At 35.3% G+C, this 9,900-nt stretch overlaps 1 long non-coding RNA gene across 1 annotated transcript; it reads right to left on the reverse strand.

Moving 5' to 3' along the window:
- Positions 1–6,868: 6,868 nt before the first annotated feature.
- LOC141627184 (uncharacterized) lies at positions 6,869–9,694 on the reverse strand. Its single transcript, XR_012536735.1, has 3 exons — positions 9,529–9,694; positions 7,252–8,064; positions 6,869–7,144 (listed from the first exon to the last, which is right to left on the reverse strand). It is a non-coding gene; the product is annotated as an uncharacterized LOC141627184 (long non-coding RNA).
- Positions 9,695–9,900: the final 206 nt, after the last annotated feature.

The raw sequence follows: 9,900 nt of genomic DNA on the forward strand, positions 1-9,900 counted from the left end.
ATCATTCCTGCATTAAACATCAAAAGTCGGAAGTATCGACATTCTAACTTAAAAGGCATGTAAATGATATAAACTAGCACGGAAACTGTATCAAAAGCAATTAAGGGGAGGCATAAATATGTATATAATTATGACTCATCAACGGCTGCGGTCCCCCACCGGCAGTGAGGAATATCTGTTGCGATGGATATTCTGGCAGGGCTACATACTTTAGTGTGTAGTCAGATGATTGGTGATGTGACGGCGTTGGAGATTGTGATTGTGTGTCTGTTGTTGTTTATCTTATATTATTGTTTATGCAGTAACTGACCCCGTTTAAATGTTTTAAAAAAACAGTGGTGATCCATTCGGGGGTGGTGAGCAGTTGTCTAGCAGGTATATTATGGATGCGCGCGGGATTAGCTGGGGATGGAGTCGCCACGGGTCTGATAGTAGTCTTTCGCTGTGTTATCTTGAGACCTTTTGTTACTTTAGTTGTAGTTTGGATTAAGAATAGTTGTACTTTACTTTACAGTTGGTTTTGTTATGTAATCACTTAAACTTATGTATTAAAGTACATTCTTTTATGGTCTATTTGATATTCATTGCCTAGGGTAACCAAGATGGTAGCATTCCCATGCGTTAGGTGGTCCTGGTAAGGCACTTGGTGTATGGGGGTGTTACAGGTACAAGAGAGAAAACCCTAAAAAGTTTGTTTTTATTATGGGATATTGTCTCGTGTACCCGTGAAATTTTTCGTTTTTTAAGATGTACCCCTCTTTTCTTGCGAAAAAAACTTTGACCGTCAATAACTCTTGGATAAAAGTTCAGAATACGATACTCTTTTTTTCAAATTGACTGTCTTTAAGAGGTCTTCAGTTTGAAAAAGAATTCACGAACGTCTCAACTCGTAGACGGGAATTTTGGTCGGTCAAAGTTTATTCGTTAAAAAAGCTTTGACCAACCATAACTACCGGCCACGAGTTCAAAAAGCGGTGAATTATTTTTTCAAATTCAACGCCTTGACGAGATAATTGGTTTGAAAAAAAAATTACCGCTTTCTGAACTCGTAACGGAGAATTATTGTCGGTCAAAGTTTTTTTGTGAAAAACTTGGGATACACCTTAGAAAACGAAAAAGTTTAGGGCTACACGAGAGAATATACCTTTTATTATATATGTTATTTTTATAGAAAATAAAAGTAATTGACGAAAAATAACAAATTAATGTTTGATTGCACTTAATTGCACATTATGCAACACTAATGAGACTAATATGCATCCACTAAAACTGAAGGAGCCTCAATAAAGATTTGACAAATGGGTTATTCGGTTCAGTTTTGGATCAGATTAAATCAGTTCAATTTAAATCGGGTCTACCGTAGTTTCTGTTTCAGTTCGATTTTGATCGTGTTGATTTAGTTAGCCACTTTAATCGGGTTGTGCTATTTCGCATCGGGTGCGATTCAGGTCGGGTCAATATTAGTTAAGATGAGTTTCGGGTCATAATTTTCTTGAGCTAAACGTTAAAAAATTAGATTCGATGTACTTTATAATTTTCAAATTGAATATAATAATTCATAATACCATTGATGAATAAATAATTAATGAATAAACACCTAAAATATGAGTGTTTTTATGGGAAAATAAGTGTTTTTAGTTTTGTTTTATCGGTGCAGTTCTTATCGGTTCGGATATATTCAGGTTCGGATATCATTCGGTTATTATTAAATTCGTTTCAGTTTTGGTTCATTTGGATTGTGTCGAGTATTGGGTCTACTAGTTTTAGACTCGTGCATAAAAATGCATGGGTTATTTTTAAAATATTATGGTGATTTTTTTTCGATTTGAAATATTTTTATTTTTATCAAAATAAGTATTTGTTATCTATTACAATGGTGATTTTTTCGATGTTCAAAAAAATCACCATAATGATTTAATCAGTATAATTATTATGGTATTTTATTTTTGGATTTTTAAAATTTTTTATTTCAGTAACTTTTTGGCGAGATCTTTTAGACTTATATTTTTTATGTTGGTTAATTCCTTAGTTTTTAAATTTACTTAGTTAATGATGCATTAAAATTTAGTGAAGTAAGAAATTAATTGATCAAAATTTATGTAAGTAATGGTATAAGTAGATGTGGGGTCAAATGGTTTTTTTATCTCCTTAATTTAAGGAGCCAATCAGAAGTCGTAAAAAGACTTGGATTTTATATAATGTAGATTCAGGTTACTCATATCGGGTGTTCGGTCGGTTATCAACTCCGATATTTTTGATCGGTTTTTCGGGTCTAGGTTTATTTTGCCAGGTTTAGGCTTAATGGCACATAAGAGCAAACCTTTGGAGTCAACTTCCTAATTTGCCCGTGCTACATATAAAGTGGGCTAGTATTTGAAAAAAGAAAAAGAAAAAGAATGATGGAATATGTTATTTCTTGTACTCCATGTACATCTATTTGTTCTACCCATTTTTTTATAGACGTTTCTTATCATGGTGGAGCGAGCACCGATGCAGATCATGGTGGTGTGCATGGTTGTAGAAGGGTGATAGATTGACGGTGAATGGGGATGGGTTGGGATATATGGGATGTAGTGGAGTTAGGGGTGTATGGGGTTATGAAGCTAAGTACGACTTAGGGGTTGGGGTAATTAAGACAAAAAAAGTTGGTGTTTTAGTATGCTAATTTTTGTTATTTAAGGAAAGTTATTAAATTGGAGGAACAAAAGATGTGCCAAAAACTAAATATGGGAGAGTAAATAGATGTCGAGGGTGTGCAAAAGAAAACAAGTCCAAGTAATTTTTAACATAGACTTCCTTCTATTTACAATAAGCCTTCCCTTTCATTTTGACACAAAAATTAAGGAAACACACTACCCCACCATATAATTAAATTTGGACCACACAAATACACTACCCCGCCATATAATTAAATTTGGACCACACAAACATTTACCAAAAAAGAAAATAGGGAAGTTATTGTGAATAGACGGAAAAGAAAATAGGGAAGTTTATTGTGAATAAGAGGAAGTATGAGGCAATGTGTTGCACGAGTTTACTATCTTTGAGCTAATTTTGGTCTTATTGTAAGATATACTTTACGATTTCAATGATGAAATCAGTCCCAAGAATCAATATAGACTTGAATTAATTCAACCCTAATACAATCAATAGACGGAATAAAGGACTAACCTTGGTCCATGTCTTACAGACGCAATCAATTCAACAAGAAGTATGTGACGATTGATTCTCCTCCTTAACCCTTTCCTTGATGTTTCTTAATGATGGAGGAAGAAACTGTCTTTCATTTTCAATGTACGTATGTTTGTATATTCTGTCGATGAATTGTTTCTGTATCATAATTTCTGTACGTAGATCCTCTTATTTATATAATGGGCTACGTACCTTTTCGCAAAAACAAACCCGATCGTACCTTTTCGTGAAAGACGACTTATTAGGGTAAGGTAAGAGGGAATAATAATTCCCGAACTTTAATTACATTAATCGGGACCGATCCATCACGATACCGTCTTTTATATTAAAGTCTCGTAATAATAATGTGAATTTAACTTTTATAAAAACCCGAAACACATAGGCCATACGAATATTATTAATTATTCTAACATTCTCCCACTTGGCCTTTGTGTTGACTTAATGGTTTAATAACTATAATGTGCACTTTTATGTTAAAGTCACTAACTGTCATATCCTTAATCGAAATGGAACTAATTGGATCATGGCGGTCACACGTCATTTATTAATCGACATGATTCCTTCCATGTATCACAAATCAATTCCAAATCTAGGTAAATCTTTAATTTGAGAAGAACATTCATTCTCACATAAGTCACATGTAATCCAATAAGCGTAATGTATACATATACTATAATGATTAACATGTCTATTATAACAGAAACAATACTATAAGTGAATTCTAGATGTCATATTTATTACAAGCATATTAACTTTATAATAACAAGGCCTTTGATACAACACCCATGCGTTCTACATGGCCAATGAACGCCTTGGGTGGTAATCCCTTAGTTAATGGATCTGCCACCATTTTATCCGTTCTTATATGCTCAAATGACACTCTTTGCTTCTGTACCTCCTCTTTGACCGATAAAAACTTTAATTCCATGTGTTTAGCACCCTTGGAGTATTTATCGTTCTTAGAGAAGAAGACGGCTGCAGAATTGTCACAATAAATTCTCAGCGGCTTGGCTATACTATCGACAATCCCAAGTCCCGAGATAAAGTTTCGCAACCACAATGCATGAATAGTGGCCTCAAAGCATGCCACAAATTCGGCTTCCATAGTAGAAGTAGCAATGACAGACTGCTTCCCACTTTTCCATGATACTGCCCCTTCAGCTAAAAGGAACAAGTAGCCAAATGTTGATTTTCTACTATCAACACATCCGGCATAATCAATCAATAACCAATCACTTCAAGATGATCGGATCTCCTATAAGTAAGCATGAGCTCCTTAGTGCCTTGTAAGTACCTAAGGACCTTCTTTGCAGCTTTCCAGTGGTCCATCCCGGGATTACTTTGGTACCGACCCAACATTCCAACAAAGAAAGTCGATATCCTGTCGAGTACATGTCCGAACATAGTTCAAACTCCCAACCACAGATGCATAGGGAATTCTCTCCATCTCTTTTCGTTCCAGCTCATTACGGGGACATTGCATTTTACTAAATTTGTCCCCTTTCTGTATAGGAACTATCCCTGCGGAGCATTCATTCATTCTATATCTCTCTAAAACTTTGTCAATGTAAGCTTTCTGAGACAACCCTAACAATCCTTGTGATCTATCACGGAAAATTTCAATTCCGATCACATAGGATGCCTCACCCATATCTTTCATTTCAAAATTCTTAGATAGATATTTCTTTACATCACGCAGCATGTCTAGATCATTCGCAGCAAGTAAAATATCATCAACATATAAGACTAAAATAACAAATCTGCTCCTACTGATCTTAATGTAGATACACCGATCGACGGTAATCTCTACAAACCCATATGACGTGATGGTATCATTAAACTTTAAATACCATTGTCTAGAAGCTTGTTTTAGTCCATATATCGACTTCCTCAGCCTACACACCTTATCTTCATTACCCGGGGATGCAAATCCCTCGGGTTGGTCCATATATACTTCTTCCTCAAGCTCACCGTTTAGAAAAGCGGTTTTTACATCCATTTGGTGAAGCTCTAGATCATAATGAGCTACCAAAGCCAAGACAATTCTTAAAGAATCTTTCTTTGATACCGGAGAGAAAGTTTCTTTATAGTCAATACCGTCTTTCTGAGTAAAACCTTTGGCAACAAGTCGAGCCTTATACCTTTCAATGTTACCTTTAGAGTCCCTTTTGGTCTTATAGACCCATTTCGACCCAACGGCCTTAGAACCCTCAGGTAACACTACTAAGTCCCATACTTTGTTGTCATCCATAGATTTCATCTCCTCTTTCATGACAATTAACCACTTTTCAGAATTATCACTTTCCATGGCCTTACGGAATGAGACGGGATCCTCACTAATGCTCAAGTCACATTCAACATTATATGTCTCGTAGTCATCTGGGATGGCTGATCTTCTTTCTCTTATAGATCGCCTTAATTGTTCCTCTGGAACATTGACTACCCTTCTTTGCCTTACAGGTTGCCTTGACTGTTCACGTGACATATTATTCTCCCCTTGAATTCTGACTTGATCATCATTGTTATTGTCATTTTGTGGGTCTTGCACTTCATTTCGTTGTTGTCTCATTATGTCATTTGACTGTGACGACACGATTGGTACAACAATTTCACGTGCAACTTCAGGAGAAGAAACTTCAACCTGAATTTCTTTAATGTCCACATTTCGTGGTTCAATGCTCCCACTAGTTTGACCGTTCTCAATGAATCTAGCATTTCCAGTCTCTACTATTCTCGTCTTTGTGATTAGGACAAAGAAAATCTATACCCCTTTGACTTTTCAGGATAGCCAATGAAATAACCACTGACTGTCCTAGGATCTAGCTTCTTTTCATTTGGGTTATACAACCTTAGTTCAGCTGGGCAACCCCAAACTCGAAGATGTCTTAAACTCGGTTTCCTTCCCGTCCACAGTTCATAAGGAGTCTTAGGAACTGCTTTACTAGGAACCCGATTTAAAACATAGGTTGCTGTCTTTAATGCATAAATCCATAGTGAAAGAGGTAAAGAACAATTACTTAGCATGCTCCTAAACATTTCCATTAAAGTACGGTTCCGCCTTTCAGCAACACCGTTCTGCTGAGGTGTACCGGGCATTGTATATTGTGCACAAATACCCCTACTTTCAAGTAGCTTTGCAAATGGACCAGGACATTGTCCATTTTCAGTGAACCTTCCATAAAACTCACCACCTCTATCCGATCTCACAATTTTCACTCTCTTTTCTAGCTGCCTTTCCACCTCATTTATGAATATCTCAAGGACATCCACAGAATGAGCATTTTCATGCAACAAATAAGTGAAACCATACCGCGAGAAATCATCTATAAAAGTGATAAAGTACTTTTCACCACTCCAAGATGGAGTGTCAAAAGGTCCACAAATATCGGTGTGTATAATTTCTAAAGGTGAGAGCTCCTTGTAGAGCGATTTCTTTCTTGTATGTTTAGTCTGCTTACCTTTAATGCAGTCTACACACACATCTAAGTTACTAAAATCCAATTGAGGTAGAATTTCATCTTTTACCAACCTCGTTAACCTTTCTTTGGATATGTGACCTAGCCTTTGATGCCACAAGTAAGCTGATTTTTCATTCGATGCACTACGTTTAATACCTTGACTCTCAACAATAAATAGGGAATCAGAAAATTTAACATCAAGATTGAACCTATAAAGTGAATCAATCAAAGTACCACTACCATAAAAGTATTCATTACGGTACAAAGAAAATACACCATGTCCAAACTTAAAGTTAAAACCTAAATTATCCAATCTACTTAATGATACAAGATTTCGAGCACAATCGGTACATAGAGACAATCAGAAGATCTATATGACAACCGATGTCTAAGATTAATCTGTAAGTCCCAATGCCCTCAATACGTGCTTTCATCCTGTTTCCCATGGATACAAACTGTTCAGCTCCTCTTATGGGCTGGATCATACGATATCCCTGTTTAATGTGAGAAATATGAGTAGTTGCACCAGAATCTAACCACCAAGTATTACTAGGTACTTCTATAAGATTTGATTCAAAGCAAACAAAACTATAATGTTTACCTTTCTTTTCGAACCATGCCTTCCTTTTAGGACAATCCTTCTTGAAGTGTCCAGGTTTCTTGCAGAAGTGACACTTCTTTTCTTTCTGGATCGCACTTTCAGGTCCTTTAAAGAAAGACTTTCCCTTCTTACCATTCTTACCCTTCTTACTCGGTTTAGCCTTGCTGCTGCTGGCACCATCATGACTCAAGAAATGAACAGCTTCATCTTTCATCTTCTTTAATCTCCCCTCCTCCTGTATAAGCATGGCTTTTAACTCTTGATAGTTCCATTTATCTTTTATGGTGTTATAGTTCACCTGAAACTGGCCAAACTCATAAGGTAGAGAGTTAATGATGAATTGTACCAAGAAAGTATCACTTACGTCCATCCCCAAAGTCTTCAACTTTGCTGCCAGGTTAGACATGTGTGTTACATGATCATGAATCGGGTGAGACCAGTCAAACCTTTTAGTAGTCGACTCACTCATTAAACTACCAACAATTGACTTATCATTAAATCCATTGTGAACACTCCTTTACTTTGAGCATGAATTCCCTTGCTTTCTCTGTTTTAGGCGTGGAGGGCTTAATGTTATCAGCCATTGTCATCCTCATGAGGTGTAAACCCAACCTGTTAGATTTCTCCCAAGCCTGATAATGACACTTTTCGGCCGGGCTCTCGGTGTAATTTTTGTTGGCACCTCATCCGTCGGGATGGTAATGTCCAAAGCCATTATACCCAGTGTATACTGGATCTTTAATGCCCACTCATCATAGTTAAGCCCATTAAACTTTACAAAAGAGTCAGCAGATGCAAACATATTTGGAGATGCTGCAAACATTTATACATGTTTATCTATTAGTGCTTTGAAAAACTATCATACAGATTCAAATAAAATCATGTAAACTTTCATACATGTATTTAAATGACCTTTGGGCAACACTTAAATACAAGTAGCCATTATTGATGTTAATATATACTTTAACAATTAAGTATAACATACATGAATCAAATAAGAATGCTATCTTTGGATATACATACTATTAGACCCAATTTATGAGTAATTAATCCTTTTATATCATCAACTATATTTAATGACCCACCTTTGGGTGATCTCCCAAAATATAGATGACAAAAAATAATTGATCAATCTATCTGTAATGTCATTTATACATCCCTTTTAATCATGATCAATTAAAAAAAAAAACTTTAATTTCAAATGTTTAAATGCAATATAACAAGGCCACTTTGGTGACTAACATGTAATATATACAAAATAAACATTTAAAGTTAATGGTAAATATATTATCTTAATATGTTAACAATTCATAACATGAATTTACCCATTAAATCACTAAGCCCTCCCTTATGTGAGAATTAAATCCCACCAACAATTTGGGTTAAATTTGGTTATAATCTTACGGATCCTTATCTTTAAAATGAGACATTATCACATATATCAACATGTGAATATCAAGTTTTCCAGATTAATGCTTGTAGTTGTCATACATAAACATGAAAAGCAATTCAGTGGACTTATTTCTTTGATAGCACATATCACATATTTCTTTGTTTGTATGCAAAACGAAAAACAATGAATGACCAAAAACTATCATGGTCCATAGAAATCTTAAATGTGCAGTGTAAAGAAATAGCACACATATTTTCTCATTTGTCTGTACATGCCTTTATAAGTGACAAATCAAAATGCACTTGTTATTCTATTCCATTAACAAACAAATAACAGGCCATAATAAGAGGACAACATGCCAAAATAAAGGCCTTAGCAATGCAGCGGAAGAAAACAAACCCTACTGATCAACAAACAATGCTTAATAATGCAATTTCATTATTGTTAAAAAACTAGGCTATCATAAACCCAGTAAACAAACAATAAATTGCAAGTACAATCTGCGCTTGTCTTTATCAGCGGAAGAAAAGGTGCATATATATATACTAGGCTATCATAAACCCAGTAAACAAACAATAAATGGCATGTTGTGATAAAACAGGGATACGACCAAAAAGGATAATTAATGCTTAAGTATGATAAAGACAAGCGTGATAAAATTAATGACGAATTCTTCTTAGTACAATTAAGCAGCGGAAGCATCACGCAAGTACAATTAAATTTGCCATAACTTTTAATGGGTAAATTAATCAAATCTATAATTTCTCTGATACCAAATGTAAGATATATTTTACGATTTCAATGATGAAATCAGTCCCAAGAATCAATATAGACTTGAATTAATTCAACCCTAATACAATCAATAGACGGAATAAAGGACTAACCTTGGTCCATGTCTTACAGACGCAATCAATTCAACAAGAAGTATGTGACGATTGATTCTCCTCCTTAACCCTTTCCTTGATGTTTCTTAATGATGGAGGAAGAAACTGTCTTTCATTTTCAATGTACGTATGTTTGTATATTCTGTCGATGAATTGTTTCTGTATCATAATTTCTGTACGTAGATCCTCTTATTTATATAATGGGCTACGTACCTTTTCGCAAAAACAAACCCGATCGTACCTTTTCGTGAAAGACGACTTATTAGGGTAAGGTAAGAGGGAATAATAATTCCCGAACTTTAATTACATTAATCGGGACCGATCCATCACGATACCGTCTTTTATATTAAAGTCTCGTAATAATAATGTGAA

The sequence above is a fragment of the Silene latifolia genome, chromosome Y (genome assembly GCF_048544455.1).
Source record: "Silene latifolia isolate original U9 population chromosome Y, ASM4854445v1, whole genome shotgun sequence".
Classification (NCBI taxonomy): domain Eukaryota; kingdom Viridiplantae; phylum Streptophyta; class Magnoliopsida; order Caryophyllales; family Caryophyllaceae; genus Silene; species Silene latifolia.